This window comes from Pelodiscus sinensis, chromosome 1 (genome assembly GCF_052426305.1).
Source record: "Pelodiscus sinensis isolate ZL-2025 chromosome 1, ASM5242630v1, whole genome shotgun sequence".
Lineage (NCBI taxonomy): Eukaryota > Metazoa > Chordata > Testudines > Trionychidae > Pelodiscus > Pelodiscus sinensis.
In genome coordinates, this window is record NC_143052.1 from 335,271,249 (window position 1) to 335,288,900 (window position 17,652).

Consider the following 17,652-nt stretch of genomic DNA (forward strand, 5'->3'; position numbering starts at 1 on the left):
AATAACTTATGGTTTAGTTACCTTACTTTTATCCTGATGTTCTTTTTGTCAGAAAAAAACATTACAATGGATTTTTAATGACTCAGTCTGTGGGAATTGAGGTTCCTGGTTTACACAAACAACCTGGCTGTGTCTAGACTGGCCAGTTTTTTCAGAAAATCAGCCGCTTTTCCGGAAAAACTTGCCGGCTGTCTACACTGGCCGCTTGAATTTCCACAAAAGCACTGACTTCCTACTATAAGAAATCAGTGCTTCTTGCGGAAATACTATTCTGCTCCCATTCAGGCAAAAGTCCCTTTTGCGCAAAGCTTTTGCGCAAAAGGGCCAGTGTAGACAGTTCAGATGTGTTTTCCGCAAAAAAGCCCCGATCGCAAAAATGGCGATCGGTGCTTTTTTTGCGGAAAAGCGCATCTAGATTGGCACGGACGCTTTTCCACAAAAAGTGCTTTTGCGGAAAAGCATCCGTGCCAATCTAGACGCTCTGTTCCGAAAATGCTTTTAACGGAAAACTTTTCTGTTAAAAGCATTTCCGGAAAATCATGCCAATCTAGACACAACCCCTGCGTTTAACAAGCTCATTATTCTAATGTATGTGAAAACTGTGGTTCACCAATTTACAGACCCAGGTACCCAGTGCATTGACATGATTTAATTAGCAAAGGAATACTGAAAAGCAGTTAATTAGGGTAAACCATAAACTGAGCTAAGCTCCCTATGTTATGGCTGAGCTGTACAGAATAGGCATTGAGAACTCTTCTGACAGGAATAAAAATACACATGAGCTAAAGGTTAAGCATAAATTTGTTTTCTGTAGTGATGGACCAAAACTGATCTAAAATAAAAACACCCTTCTGCATATCGCTGCCAACTCACACAGTTTTATTACCAGTCTTGTTCTATTTGATGTTTTTCTTAAAACCCCAGCTGCAGGGGTGATTTGGCTACATGAAAATCTCAGTTATCATTTAAGGGAGAAGAGACTATTCCAGCTCTTAAGTTTGCTGAGAAAAACTTGAAAATATGAACCAGAAAAAAAGGGTCAAAACCTAGAGGCAAACTAGAGAGCTCCATATATAAAGTATTATTTTAAGGTTTGTTAAGCTAGTTTGATGATTTTGGGGGCCTCAATCATAATTTCTGAGTGCTGACTATTGGCAACACTACACAACTCCACTTGAGTTTAATTGAAGGAATATGGGTTGGATAATGTAAATGGTTTGGGTTGTAATTAGAGCCAGACCTGTACTAGGTTGGTGACGAGGCAGAGTTGGAGTGATGGTTAGTGGTGACACCGAGAGGCACATTCCAAGTGAGGTCCAATGGACACTGAGATCTTTTGAAAAGATGTAGCATATACTTCCTACATTAGGCTCTTAGGGTGTACTGCCAGGTGCCATAGCCACATTTTCTTACCTCCTCCACCCGCGTTCTTGCCAAAATGCTGTTGAGGGCTATTTATAGTCTCTTGTGTCCATGGAGCTCTGACACATGTATTATAACTACTGCCTTGGCACAGGACCTAGGTTGGGGATTATCAAATGCTTCTGTATATGATTAATTGCTGTGGAATCATAATAAAATGTAGCTGGACTGGTTTTCTTCCTTGGCTCTTAAAGCACTTTGGTGTGGGAAAGCATCATTATAGAGATGGGGAAAGACAGGAAACAAAAGCTGAAATGAATTACCAAAGTCACAGAGCAAATCAGTCCCCCTGACTTCCATCTGATTCCCCCTGGAGCTCAGCTGTATGTCAAATAGCAAAAGGTTTAAGAAAAAAATGTCTGTGTTCTCTGTATACTTCTTAGACAAACCACTGATGTGTGTCAGAGGACTTTACCATGGATATGCAGTAGAAGAAAGGGAACTCTGAAGAAATTAATACCCTGATTTTATGCAAATATATTTAATAATAAAAAGAGGTATACCAGACTATTTTAGGAAAAGTATTATGTCCAATTGGAAAGCTATTTTAACATGTTCTTGTATCTCACTTGAATTGGAGTGATGGAAATCCTGCAACTGATTCCATTATGATCAGAGCTTGAAGATTTAAATTAAATTACAAGCATGAAACTTAACAGCCTCCTTCTGCAGCATGGTCATAGACTAACCTGTTGCTTTTTACAGGTTGAATCTCTCTAGTCTGGCACTCTCTGGACTTGACCAGTGCCAAAACAGAGAATTTGTAGAACTACAGGAGGTCAATATTGTCTAGCATCACTGTCATCACTTCCCCTGCTTACTGGGCTCCTAGAAGACATTTAGGGGTAAATTAGAGCTAAATAACAACACAGAATACTGAGAGCCAGGACTGGTGTCTGTAAACAACTTTATGGGACCACAGGAAACTTGGCCACGCTCATGATGTCGACATTCAGCTAACTAAAATCATGCCAGACCACAGATGTTGCCAGACCAAAGAGTGCCAGATTAGGAAGGTTCAAACTGAAGTCCATTTTCAGTATTGGATTCAGTGCTGGGCAATAGCTTGTTCAATAACTAACAAATATTTGAGGACAATGTAGAACCCTATGGAGAGTTATTAGAAGTAATGTACAAGTTTTTCAGTAGTGAGCTGAGAGAGTCTTCAAACAAACTGGTGTTTGTGGCCATTCTTCATCTGTATCACTGATTAAAGCACAAGAAAAGGGAGAGCACACATTGTGCCTCAATCGCTGCTCTGTTTTATTCTACATTGGCCCCTTCTCCGGAATTTTTTAATTGTATCCTTTGGTATATATGGTTGTGACTACTTTCTTCCACTATTTGATCTGAGGAAGTGGGTCTGGCCCACGAAAGCTCATCATCTAATAAACCATCTTGTTAGTCTTTAAAGTGCTACATTGTCCTGCATTTTGCTTCAACTACCCCAGACTAACATGGCTACATTTCTATCACTATTCTCCGGAAGAGGCATGTTAATTTCCAACTTCAGAATAGGGAAATCCGTGGGGGATTTAAATATCCCCCGCGGGATTTAAATAAACATGGCCGCCGCTTTTTTTACGGCTTGGGAATTCAAAGTAGGAATAAGAGATCCTCCGGAAAAGGGCTTTATTCTGGAGGATCACGCCAGTCTAGACGCTTTTTTCCGGCTTTTCCCCACACCGGAAAAAAAGCGGCGGCCATGTTTATTTAAATCCCGCGGGGGATATTTAAATCCCCCGCGGATTTCCCTATTCTGAAGTTGGAAATTAACATGCCTTTTCCGGAGAAGGGGCCAATGTAGACGTAGCCTATAGGTTTTTATACATCCCTATCACCTTAGCATCTGAGCACCTTCCAGCACAGTGTTAGGCAGTATATTTACATATATGTCACGTGTTGCATTTCTCTTGAGGTATGTCTACACTGCAGAGTTTTTCTGGAAAAACGACTGTTTTTCAGGGAAAACTACACTTATGTCCACACAACTATTGTGTTCTTTCAACAGAAAGTCTAAAGAGCGGAGGGGTTTTTCCAGCAGCGGTAAACCTCTTTCTACAAGAAAGAAGCCTTTTTCAGAAAAAGGTGTGTATGGACGTGGAAGAGAGTGTTTTTTCGAAAGAAGAGACCTCCAGGGAAAAAAAAACAGGTGCCCTTGTGGCCACTCCATCCACAGTAATCACAACTAAAATGCAAGATAGCATCCAATTAATGTGGACGCTATCTTTCAAAAAAGCAGATTGGATTTTCGTTGTGGTTTTGCTGTGTAGACACTTTCTTTTGAAAAAATTATTTCCAGAAGATCTCTTCCAGAGAAGCTTCTTCCGGAAGAAGCTTGCAGTCTAGACATAGCCTCAGTCTTGGTTGGTTGTGTAAGTTTTGGTCTTAAATTTAGGACATCAGTACCAGTATTTAATATGTTATAGCATAAAGCCTTCCCGAGGCATTACTAATAATTACAGTACTACTGCAATACATTGATTCATATCTGTACTATTTACAGACCTCTGATGAAGCCATTAGTTCAGTACATAATTTAGTAGTAAGTTAATCAGGAGACATTCACCTTATTTAACAAAACATGCTTGTTCTGCAGATGGCTGTAAATTAGAGCATGAATTATTGACTGCTCTGTCCTGGTTTATGTTAGGAAGTTTATGAGCTCATTAACTTTGATCATTTTGGATATCAATCTGTATTTTTTTATACTTCCATTAAAGAAAATATATCTGCTACTAATCCAGCTTACAAAGAGTTTTCAACGTAAGAAGGAACATACCTGGGGAAAATTGAGTGTACCTTAAGTTAGTTGTGTATAATAAGTACAAACCAAAGGGGCCCCATACTCTGGAAGATCTATAATATATTTAAATTTAAATCTTTTTAAATCTTGTTTAGTTAATAAGAACCTATAACCACACTCACTAAGATTTAAACATTCTGAATTAACACCTTTTTGTCCCTCTGGTCCATGTGAAATACTAGAAATAAACCATTTTCATTTCCGCTCTTCTAGCAATCATGCTTCCCTCACTGGATTCCTACTGGCTTCCTCTCTTCCCATATATAGTTAGAACTTCTTATCCTGAGCTATGCACATCTCAAGCCTTGTCTGCATATATGTTCTCCCTTCTTTAAAACTCACTTCTTTAGTGTAACATTCCAGTGCCAACTGTCTGTCACAATATGGATTTGATCCAGGTCCTATTAATATCAATGGGAAGCTTTCCTTTGATTTAAATGGGACCTTAATCAGGTTTAATATCTGCTACTATTCTTTTTCCTAATCCTTTGTGTTTTATCTATCTACTGTGTAAACTCCTAGGTGTTGATTTCATTTTCCAGGCTCTTAGAAATTCTGACATTTCATCATTCATTTTCATCCCCAAACTGAAATATCATACTTTCTTTATGGAATTGAAATGCCGTACATTTTTATTTGGAAATGTCTAAATATCCACATTTTTGATTGAAAGAAACATTTTGACACCCCAAAATCAAAATACAGTGTTTCATTACAGTTTACTGAACTGTCCAAAATGTTTAATTCTGAATCAGTTCAATATTAAACTGGATTTTCCAATAGTGATACGTTGCCTTAAGACAACTGTAGTCTGGGAATATGGTTGCCTATTTTTCCCCTATGGATTAGGCTCCCTGGCTGAACTATACCTCCAGTATAGTCCACCCTGACACCCTGCTGACTTCCAGCTTAAACCTTCCTTGCATTGTGGGAGATGTAGTCCTCCAGGGAATCCAATCTATAGGAGAGTATGGAGATACAAACTATAACTCCTACAGGCCAATATATTGATAATGAAATATAGTTAATGTTGTGTTGAATGAATTAAAAACAAAATATTCTGGGCCAATTAAAAATAAATATTCCAATTTATTAATGTCAACTCAAATGAAATATTACATTTAGAATTTACCTACAGAAACAAAGGAATTTTTTTGGCAAAATCTTTTTTTTTTTCCAAATTCAACTAGCTTTGCACCAGAGGGTGGTCAAAGGGAGCCTGGGTTGGCTTCTCCCTGCTCCCTGGGAGGTGAAGGTTCATGAACCGTGTTTTACCTCCAAGTGTGGGATGGGTCCCAGGTGCAGTGTGGGCCATGTAAAGGTGTCAAGAGGAGCTTGGCTAATCTTTCTCTTTCCCCTTTTCTTGGGAACTAGATGATGTGGTGAGGTTTAAAGCTGCTCCTTAAACACCAGTGCTTAAGGAGTTACTAAAAGAACTCTGGCTCCCTGCCTATCAGATGGTTGATTTGTGGTGGGGCTGTGAAATTACAGGGAAGCAGCTGCAGCAGTTTTAAGGAAGGGTGTGTTGCTGGAGACCGTGACAGCATCTAGTGATTGTTACCAAGTGTTCTGATTCGCATTGCTTTTGTTGTAAATCTTCTGTATGTTAATAAAGTGAAACTCAGTGGACATGGATTTGAGCTGAACTATCATTGAGAGTTTTATTTTACATTTGTCAGTTGACATATCCCATGGTCTCCTGCTCTACGTGTTGCCACCAGAGCACAGGATGCAGTGCAGAGGCAATCTGTCAGACTTAGAGGCTGTTGTCAAAGGGGAAGGCTGCCCTAGATGTCTCCACGTATCATCCAACCCCATTACAGCTTCGTTAGCTTCCTGATGTTCCCAAAGGAGCTGGTTAGAGGGAGACAAATCTTTTTAACAACAGCTTTTGAGATTTTGCAATTTTTTGTTCTGCATTGAAACAAAAACACAGAAAATCTATAGAACATTTTCATGAAATGGCATTGTGTTAAAACATGCATTTTCAGATTAGAAACATTGCATTTTATTTGGGTCTCTCTTTGTCGTCAGTAGTCACTAGGGAGTATGCCCGGGGACTGAAGACCCTTCACTCTAAAAATTTTATCTAAATCTGAAACATTATTGCTTCAGTGTCAAAAAAAAGGTCTGACTACATATTGCTCCAAGTGCACTGTGAATTTATGGTGACATGAGTCCAGATGTTTGTGTTCAGTTTTTATTTTGGCAGGCTGAAAAAATTTCACTGAGTGTTGTAAGTGATAAAAGGGAAAAGGTGATTTTTAGTTTAATGCTAGATGAGACAGAATCAAATTTCATGGGACCAAACTCTGCCCACTCCCTCAAAAAACAGCATTTATCTAGCCAGAGGGCTTTCTTGCAGCTGAATTCCAAAGTCCTGCTACAAATAGTGGAAGTGTTTTAAAAAAAGGGGGTAGTTGGTTGTAATGGTAAACACCCTACATAGAAAGATCACTATCTGTTGTGTATTGGGTTGTTGTACATATAGATCTTGTTGTTGTTATAGTAACTGGGAGTGGGTCTACACAGCACCCTAACCTTGAAATAAGATACGCAAATTGCGGTACACAAATTGTATAATCTCATTTAGATAACGTATTTCAAAATTTGGCAGATCTACACAGTGCCAAATTTCAAAATAATGCACTATTTCGAGACATCCATTAGCCCTCATGGAATGAGGATTACAGGGATGCTGAAATAGCACATCTGCTATTTTAAGACCTATCTTGAAATAGCAGGTGCATTCAAAAGACATAGGGTAGCTATTTTGGGATACTTCCAGTACCCCCAAATAGCCCCGCTGTGTAGTCATACCCTCAGGGGCAGCCCAACTGGTTTGGGCTGGTTATAGTTAGTTCTATGTAATGGAATAAATGGAAGCTTGGCAACTGCTTTAAGCTTTCTGTGTTTCGAGCAATTTCTTTCTAAACTCCATAACTCCAAACAATATAACAAAGTGGTGACAAGGGTGGGATCCTTGTGCTGCCTCCAGAAACAGAATAGAAGTCAGTGTATGAAAACAACCCTTTTTGCTGAGGGAAGAACGGTTACAAGGACAGTGAAAACTGAAACTAAAATCTGTGAAGAAAGAAAGAAAGAAAGAAAGAAAGAAAGAAAGAAAGAAAGAAAGAAAGATGCATGGCTACACTTACAGGGTCGCTCGGACCTTTTGAGGAGACTATAAAGAAATGGCACGTATATACTGAGAGTTTCGAGTTTTTTGGTATTGCAAATGACATTAAGGAAGAGAAGAAGGTGCCAATATTCTTAAGTGTTGTAAGGGCTAAGACCTACTCCCTGCTATGCAGTTTGCTGCTCCCTGTTAAGACAGAAACCAAGTCTTACAGTGACATTGTGGAAATCCTGGGGTCATATTATGCTCCAAAACCACTTGAAATTGCAGAAAGGTATAAGTTCCACATCAGAGACCAAAAAGAATGTGAAACAGTTGTACAATTTGTAGCAAATTTGAAAAAGCTGGCAGTGCACTGTGAATTTAAGGAGATGTTAAATGATGCCCGACATGACAGGTTAATGTGTGACCTGCATAGTGAAGCTATATGTATGCATCTATGAACAGAGGCCCAGCTCACCCTACAGAAGGCTGTTGATATTTCAGTGTCCATGGAACTGGCCACATGGGAGGCTTGATACCTCTGTGCACCTGCTAGACTGCATGAAGTGCCCCAAGAACTTTTCCACAAAACAGTGGGGAGCCAGGAATGTTACCACTGTGGTAATCTGGGTCACTGTGCATCAGAATGCTGGTGTAAGGACTTAGTGTGTCGACAATGTGGAAAAAAAGAAACATGTTGAGTGTGCTTGCTAACAAAAGAAAAAAAGGTCTGTGGTCTAGTGAACCAAAAAGGAAAATGCATATAGTACCATCGAGCAGACTCATGATGATCAAAGTGACACCCCGTCTGAAGAAGTGCCAAGCTACGTTTTGTCTTTGGCAGCAGACTCCCTTGAATACTGGGTAATCCCATTGTTGGATGGCAAACCTGTACACATGGAACTGGACACCAGTGTAGCAGGTTCATTGATCTCAGAAACTATGCATAAGGAAAAGCTAAAGCATCTTCCGCTTAAGGCAACAAAGATCATTCTGAAGACATATATGGGAGAAGTGGTACCTCTGTTGGGCACTATTGATGTTAAGGTGGAGCTCAATGGACAGACTGCAGAATTGCCCCTGTTTGTAGTGAAAGGCCATTACCCAGCCTTAATGGATAGATGATGGCTTAGGAAGATCCAGCTGACCTGGGCAGAAGTGCTCCAGATGACTAAAGAAGGAATACGTCTGACCCATGTACATGCTGCTGGTTTTGGAGAGGATCTGGGAAGTATGAGGGGATTCACTGTGAAACTGAACATTAAATCTGGCAGCCAGCCAAAATATCTGAAGGCCAGAACTGTTCCATATGCCATCAGGCCAAAAATTGAAGTGGACCTGGAACACCTAGTCAAACTGGAGTCCTAATACCAGTTACCATACCTAATGCCAGTTGCCCATGGGCCACTGCAGTTGTTCCAATATTGAAGAAAGATGGTTCCATTCAGATTTGTGGAGATTTTAAGGTCACTATTAACCCAGTGTTGTGTGCAGAGCAATACCCTCTTCCCCACATCAATGATCTCTTTGCGGGCCTAGCTCGGGAACAAAAGTTCAGCAAGATTGATCTGAGTCAAGCGTATTTACAGATGCATGTTGATGAGAAGTCCTAAGAGCTGTTGACTATTGTGACTCATAAAGGGGTTTATCATTAGTGTTGCTTACCCTTTAGAATAACATCTGCCCCAGCTTTGTTCCAGAGGGCTATGGACCAGATCTTGTGTGGCTTGCCAGGAGTCCTGTGCTATCATGATGCTGTCCTGGTCACTGGTAGGAATGAGGAGGATCACCTTAAGCACTTGGAAGCTACCCTACAAAGACTGGAAGAGTCTACACGAGAGATCCACTTCCTGGACACCTCCGTACAAATCAACAATGGAAAATTAGACACCACTCTCTACAGAAAACCCACCGACTCATACAGTTACCTACATGCTTCCAGCTCCCATCCAACACACCACACGATCCATCGTCTATAGCCAAGCCCTTCGATACAACCGCATCTGCTCTAGTCCCGCTGACAGAGACCAGAAGCTTCAGGATCTCTACCAAGCATTTATAAACCTCAACTACCCACCCAGAGAAATAAAAAAGCAAATTGAAAGAGCCAGACGAATACCTAGAAACCATCTACTTCAAGACAGACCCAAGAAAACCAACAATAGAACACCACTTGTCATCACCTACAACCCCCAACTTAAACCTGTCCAACACATTATCAATAAACTACAGCCTATATTGGAACAGGATACCATACTCAAAGAGGCTCTGGGAGACAGACCCATAGTCTCCTATAGACAACCACCTAACCTCAAGATGATTCTTACCAACCACCACAGGACATACCACACTAATACCAACCCTGGTACCTTCCCTTGCAACAAACCCCGTTGCCAGCTTTGTCCACATATTCATTCTGCTGATACCATTATTGGACCTAACCGGGGCTATGTCTAGACTGCAAGCCTTTTTCGAAAGATACTTTCGAAAGAGCCTCTTTCGAAAGAGAGCGTCTAGACTGCACGCGGAATTTCGAAAAAGCAAGCCGCTTTTTCGAAAGAAAGCACCCAGTGAGTCTGGATGCTTTCTTTCTAAAAAGCCTGTTTGCTTTCAAAAACGCCTTCTTTTGAAAGAGCACTTTCGAAAGAAGGCGTTCTTCCTCGTGGAATTAGGTTTACCACCGTCGAAAGAAAAGCCGCCTTCTTTCGATTTAATTTCGAAAGAACGCGGCTGCAGTCTAGACGCAGGTGAAGTTTTTTCGAAAAAAGGCTACTTTTTTCGAAAAAACCTGTGAGTCTGGACACAGCCCAAGTGAGTTATAAGATCAAGAACACATAATTCCTGCGCATCCAGAAATATAAACTATGCTATCATGTGCCGAAAGTGTCCGTCTGCTATGTACATTGGACAAACATCTCAGACACTTCGCCAAAGGATTAATGCCCACAAAACAGATATCAGACAAGATCACAAAGAGAAAACAGTTTCTTGCCATTTTAACCAGAAAGGACACTCTCTCAATGACTTAACCACCTGCATTCTGCTACAAAGACCTTTTACATCTGCACTTGAAAGGGAATCCTCTGAACTGTCATTCATGTTAAAATTCGACACTTTCCAAAAAGGACTCAACAAACATTTGAACTATCTCACCCATTACCAAGATAGTTTCCCCAATTATCACCTCTAATACCATTAACTCACAAACATCCCACTCTCCCTACCTCTAATATCATCAATTCACAGACACTTACCTTCCTTCCTCCCCCCCCCCCCTGAATCCCCCACCTGTTCTGCAATGTGATTTGTCCTTTTCATATTTGTTCACTTTTTTTTAATTGTATCCTTTGGTATATATGGTTGTGACTACTTTCTTCCACTATTTGATCTGAGGAATTTATAAAAATCATGTCACACACAGTTTCCTTTTGCTGTAGCATGCCGCTTGCTAGTCTTCCCCTGTCATACCCAAAAAGCAAAACCTGTTATATGACTAATTTGCAGGGTCCTATTCTATCCAGACTGCAGAGCATTTCATCTGGTGTTGTCATGTCCATCAGTTGTTGCCAGGTTATGCCTGCCCACAGGACACTCCACGAGGAGTAACGGTAGTTCGAATTAGAGAGCCTAATTTGAACTACCTACTCCGTGCCACGTGTAGCCGCGGGCACGGAGTCCGCACTAATGGGGATTTAAAAATGGTGGCACCCGGCAAGATGCAAATGAAGCCCGGGATATTTAAATCCCATGCTTCATGTGCAACTTCGAATGCCTACATTAGCCACCCTACTTCGAACTAGGGTGGCAGTGTAGACCTACCCTTACTGACTCTCCTCCTCCATCACCACCTGCAGCAAACACAAATCTCTTCCCTGAGCAGGCTGATCCGACAACCTCACTTGTTTGCACTTCAAATCCCAAGTCCATTGTCATGTCCGTACCCATAACACCTTTGGGTGCAAGAACACCAGACATCGGCCATAATCCATCTAGAGAAAGAAGGCCTCCTCAATGGCTGGACCTTTAGTTAAGGTTAGCATATGGTTACAGGACAAAACAATCCCTGGGGTTAGCTGGGAACTGAGGCAGACTACCCTCATTCACTAGTTGAGTGTTTGTTTTATTTAAGGGGCATTCTTACTTGGGGGGAGGAGGAGGAGGGAATATGTTGTGTATTGGGTGATTGTAGATATAGATCTTCTTATAATAACTGAGTTAGGTCATTAGGGCTCAGCCCAGCTGGTTTGGGCTGGTTCTAGTTAGTTTTGTGTTATGAAATAAATGGAAGCTTTGCAACTGCTTCAAGCTCTCTGTGTTTCAAGCAATTTCTTTCTAAAATCTGTAACTCCAAACAATATAACGCTATCTCTGTGCTCTCCGCAACTTTCAAAACCTTTCTCTGCTAATCGCTACCTCTGCTTATGAACAACAATTAAACACATCAGCATAATTTGAAATTCAGACATAGTTTAGGTATGTTATATCCCACATAACTATTTAACAGTACTGAAGGAGTTAACAAATCTGTCTGAGCACCATGTGTTCAGTACCATCTCCCTGTAAATTGCATTAATAGCCTGAGAATGCTGCAACAGCAGAATGGTGCTATAAGGCCAAACCCAAGTGGTTGTTTCATCAGCATCTCTGTGCACTGCTATTGCAATTACAAGTATTAAATAGCTCAATAATCACTTGATGGGGAGAAAGGCTTCTGTGATTATGTAGTGGGAAATCATCAGGTCTTTAGAGAGACTATTGTTACTGAAAAGTATTACACATCTGGTACCATATAAAACAGCTTTAGCACTGATTCCCTCTGAGGGTCTTCAGAACTCTTAACATCTTTCATTTTTTTTCCATTTTCTACGAAGTATGAGAACGATATTTTGGCTTAACTTGAGTCCTCATTCAAAGTTCAAACTAAAACAAAGCTCTTTTTGAGAGGCAGACAAAGTTCTGTTTTTTAAAGAGTTTTATTTAGTCACTTCGGCTATGTCTACACTACAGGCTTCTTGCACAAGAAGCTTTTTGTGGAAGAGATCTTCCGCAAAAACTTCTTACGCAAGAAAGCATCCACACTACAAAAGCGCATCGAAAAAGTGATGGCTTTTGCGCCAGAGAGCAATGTTAGCAGAGGGGCTTTGGAATTTATAAAAATCATGTCACACACGGTTTCCTTTTGCTGTAGCATGCCGCTTGCTAGTCTTCCCCTGTCATACCCCAAAAGCAAAACCTGTTATTTGACTAATTTGCAGGGTCCTAGAAGTGGCAGGTCATGCTCCTCAGTTTAAATATATAACCTATTGTTGATGCACTTATGGTGACAGAATTCAGTACGGAGGTACATACTCTTTGTCCTTTTTTGTTTTATTTATCAGTTTGGCATATCTTGGCTTACTCAATCAAGTACCGAAGGGAGTATTTTCTATATTAGTGCAGTATTCTTTAGCTGTCCTCAGTTTGCTAGATGTTCTTTGGCAAGACTTTCATTCCTCTGTGCTTAAGTTTCCCCATTATAAAATGGGTATAATGATGATTATCTCCTGTGCCTGGTGTGGCTGTTGTGCAGCTTGCTTCATTAATGCTTTCAAAGCGCTTAGAGCGCTCGAGATGAAAAATGCTTGTAAAAATACCAACTGCAGAATAGCCTTCTGGGTTTTCTGTTGTAACTGGTTTTCCTGCACCAACATGTATATGTTCAAATATGCTGATTGGAAGGATTTTAACTAAGGAGCCCGTGTTATATCTGCAACACATCTTTAACCAGGAACACATTTCCTGTCCTGACCTCAGAGAGACGCACAGAGTATGTCTACACTGCAGGTAAAAACCCATGGCTAGTCTGTGACAGCTGATTTGGGCTCATCAGACTTGGGCTGTGGGGCTCTTTCATTGCATGATAGATTTATAGCTTGTGCCACAGCGCAGACTCTAGGATCCTGCACGTTGGGAGGATCCCAGAGTTTGGGCTGCAGCCTGAGCTGCAACATTTAAACTACAGTTAAACTGCCCTGCTGCCTGAGCTAAACCAGCTTGCAAAGGCAGAGGTACCAGGCCAAGGCACCCTGGGTCCATTCCCTCTGCACAGGGAGAAACAGCAGCTGCCACAAGGAACTAGGGGGAGTGGACTTTGAAAACCATGATATTCTTGAATGTCCTTCCTCAGAGCAGCCAGCAGCAGATGCATCTGAGGGCACAGGGGTAAGTCAGGGCTCTCCAGCTCTCTGTCCTGTACCACACCCAAAGAGATTTACTCAAAGCACTTTAGCTCTTTCCCCACTTTCTACCAGCAGCAGAAGCTAGGAGAAGTTCCACAGTGTCCTAGCACCATATTCACTCAGTGTGTACTTAACTGGATTTTATTTTTATTTTTCCTGTTTTTCATCTTACCATGGCTACTTGGTCCTTTTATATCACTTCCTTCCTGCCACTGAAACTAAAAGCTACCTACTTTTCTGCTCTTTTCTCTATGTGCCCACAGCACCCCTTTAGCTTTTGATTTCAGAGGCTAGAGGTGATGGGTATTTTTTTGTGAACAGAGGTGTTCCTCCTACCCAGCATTAGAGTCTTGTTCTCTTCTCTGGCTGCCAAAGGGAGAGCTGTCTCTAGGGTAGAGGTTGGGGGAAGGAGCATAGCAGGGCAGGATAGGAGAGCTGAAGGAGGAGGAATTAGAGAACAGAGAGAGGAAATGGAAAAGAGGGGGAAGGCTGGAGAGAATGACGCTGAGAAGTGAAGCTGATTGGAAATGGAGAGCAGGAACAGCTCATTTCACAGATAAAATGATGGGTGGGAGAGCTACCCATGCAGTTGTTGCAAAGGAAGCAGGGATTTTCATCTATCCCAGAAGAGGGGGAAATAAATGGACTACAAATAATTACACAAGCTCACAGACATTTTGCAGTGTTTTGTAATCTAAAACAAGTATTTAAATAGATTATAATTAGACTGACATGAACCAGGCGAACTTGGGTGCTAGTGGTCACACTGATTATATCGCTTGGTTGTCATTTCTTTTACACTCATGCTTTGCTGGTATTTACTCTCTCAACTGTAAACTTGTTGGGATTGGAACTGTGTAGTGTCAAGGGTTGCTAATTTTGGTTGGACATATTTCTGCAGATCACATCACATGACATAATCTTTAATTACTGTTTAATCCAGTGTCCATACTCTTGTTTGGCAGATCTGTAGATCTGATTCACCTCATATTTATACCTGTTACACAGTGGGTTAACTTCACTGATGTAAACAAAGTTACTCTTGATTTAGGATGTAGGAGCCTCAGGATTTAGGAGTCCAAATATAAATTTTATAGTTCTTTGATTTGACATTTGTGCCAGTGCATCTAGCAAAAGGCAGAATTTATTGCTGATATGGCAATTTTAAGCCTACGTTTGTCTTTGTAACAGCCATAACATTTCTCAGACCTAATTGTGTATATTAAACTTTTTTTTTGTCAAATCAGCTGAGTTGTCTGATTTTGGCTGTGTTTACACTACAGGGTTTTTCCGGGATAAAACTCTGCCATGTCCAGGGAACGCATCTGCTCTTCCGCTTTTTTTTTTTTGCGGAAGAGTAGATGCACTCTTTGGAAAGCCCTGTCTTCCTCCTCCCACGAGGAAGAAGGGCTCTTCTGAAAGAGGAGGCTTTTCTGAAGTTTGGCCGAGTGTAGATGGACCAAATTTTAGAAAAGCCTCTTCCAAAAAAACTATCGGAAAAAGGTAAGACAAATTGCAAAACTCAATTTGTGTACTTTTTTCCAATAGATCATTGTAGTGTAGACATAGCCTTTGATATTTCCTTGGTTTAAATAGGAAGTTATGGATGGCAGGACTTTCTTTGAAAAGGCCTTATGGTTGCCCCTGTTTTTATCCACTAAAGCCTGAAATGGAGTATCCTTTTTGTTGCAAGGTACTTCTGCTTTCCTGGGCTCATGTTTAGGGGAGAGAGTGGCAAGGAATTTTTATTTTGTTATTTTCTAACAAGAATCCTTTTTTTCTAACAAGGCCCTGGAATTCTTAGGGAGGAAAGTTGGATTTTCTTCCAGTAATCAGTGGCTAAATTCTTGGGTTTGTATGGAATTTTCAGTTGTGTTAATCTAGTGGATATTAGTAGCCTGCACTTAAGAGCTCAGGATGAATACCTTTTAAATAATCCAAAATAAGTAACATATACTTAGTGTCATATTAAACTGTATTAGGCAACATCTGAATGTTATGCAGCTTTGGATAGTAATACAAATGACAAGTTATTGTACATGTACCTTAGTAGTTTTGAACCATTAATCACTCAAAGTTTCAGATTTCAGCTAACAGGATGAATATCAAAATGAGTTAGAAAATGATTCAGATTGATTCCTTGCTAAATTTTTGAAATAAATAAATAATTTAAAATTGTACAAGTGCAAATGATGCATTAAATATGAGTAAATTGAGTACAAAAATAGTTATTTTAAAGTTAAGTTTTTCTTTAAAAAATCCTTTTATAATGTTTTAACTAAGAATTTTACTAAAGATCCCTCTCTACCCATTACCTCACAGGATGAAGCCTGAAAAGATTTTAAAATCCCAACTCCATAAAAGGAACAGAGGAAGAAGTTCCTTTTACTATATTGGTGTAACAGCAATTAACATTTTACAAAGAATGTTTGATAAATGTGTAAGCAGGGACTGAACTAATGCTTGCAATCAGCCAGCAGCCCTAGGGGTGGGTATGCTCACTCAAATTGCTTAGCCTTGCAAGATAAGTAACTGTTAATATGTAAATACAGCTCATGCTGGGATGGGGAAGAAATCCAGGGTATGGTTATGTAAATCTAATTCAGCGGGCTGATGGAGGATGGGTTGTTAGAATGGAATGTGATGTACTGTAACTAATTTGGGTTGTTGTGGGGTCACACATCATGCTACCGCTATATGTGGGTATTGTAAAATATGACACCAGTACTTGCAGGAGAGACACCATCATTGTAAGAGGTCTCAGATGAACAAGCCTCCCCCTTCCAGAGTTCAGTGAACTGAGTTGGGGGGGTAGGCGTTTGAGCCAGCCTGCTTCATGCCTGCCAGGTGTTAGCTGTAAGACTGGTTCAACCTGCCTCTTTCCCCCTTGTTTTAAGGATAGACCTAAAGCAGACTCCATCAGGAGTCTTTTTGCTAGTCCAGTGGAAGCCAGAATCTTTTGCCAGCCTAGGTGGTGGCTAAAGAGTTGAAATCACTAAGAGCTGAAGGCACAGCTGGAACCAGACCCATTGCAGCCAGCAAGGTTGTTGGTGGGAGCGACCGGCAGGTAGCTGGTAGGAGCAGCAGTAGGAAGCTGGTAGGAGCAGCAGTAGGAAGCTGGTAGGAGCAGAATGGCTGGCAGGAATGACTGGTGGGCAGCTGGTAGGAGCGGTGGCAGGCAGCCAGCGGAGCAGTTGACAGGAACGACCGGTGGGTGGCTGGTAGGAGCAGCAGCAGGCGGAGCAAGCAGACCACAGGAGCAGCACAAAGGTGGCATGGCCTCAGGCTCAATGAGTGGAATCATCAGGGTGATGTGTCAGGGTCCGCACTGACTGGACAGAGCTGTGAGTAGGGTGTTTGAAGTGGGGTATGGAGAAAGTTTAGGTATAGGAATAGAGCCCTTACATTGTTGGACTAGTGAGCCTGAAGGGCAAAGGACATTGCTAAATCCATTTGACCTGGGACAGTTACTCATGGAGGGTTAGGAACTATGTTTGTGGTATTTTTCCGAGCTAATGCCATGTAACTTCTCTTCATCTTTCATTAAAAGTTTCTTTTCTATACTCAGACTCTGTGCTTGCGAGTGGGGAAGCATTGCCTCTCAGAAGCGCCCAGGGCTGTGTGAATTTCCCAGGCTACTGGGTGGGAGCTTGAGCCGGTTCTGTGTGAGATGGATGAAAAGGGACCCCTAGATATTGAACCCAGCCCTGGCTGCTGCTGGCACTACCTGGCAGAAGGTTTGCAAATGTTAATTTCTAAACATCACTCAGAAGCTCTGTTCACAGACAGGAAAATGAGGATAGAAAGATCCCAGGGTTTTTTCCAGGGGTATTGACAGAAACAGCATCACAGCATGAAGGAGTTCCTAACTCCAACCTATATTAAGATAATTATTAGAATATGCCTTTCTTTCATGTACTGAAGTTAGTCTTATATGGAGATATATATTGTCGTCCATAAAGACCAGACAGCATACGTTAGTTTGTTAGCAAACAATACAGAAACATTCTGTTATGGCTACTTTGGCCTGATAGGTTAGCCAAAATTCACAGCCTTGTAGGACTGTTTCTATTAGGAAGAGAAAA

At 41.1% G+C, this 17,652-nt stretch overlaps 1 protein-coding gene across 15 annotated transcripts in view; it reads left to right on the forward strand.

Annotated features, from left to right (window-relative positions):
- DLG2 (discs large MAGUK scaffold protein 2) overlaps window positions 1-17,652 on the forward strand; it is a 1,584,089-nt gene that overhangs the window by 1,098,887 nt on the left and 467,550 nt on the right. The window contains exon 1 of one of the 15 annotated variants that reach the window (XM_014578106.4): window positions 13,114-13,172. The exons of the other annotated variants lie outside the window; for them this stretch is intronic. The gene's annotated coding sequence lies outside the window, so the exon portion shown is untranslated. Of the gene's footprint in view, window positions 1-13,113; window positions 13,173-17,652 lie in introns of those variants that run through there. 15 annotated transcript variants of the gene reach the window in all.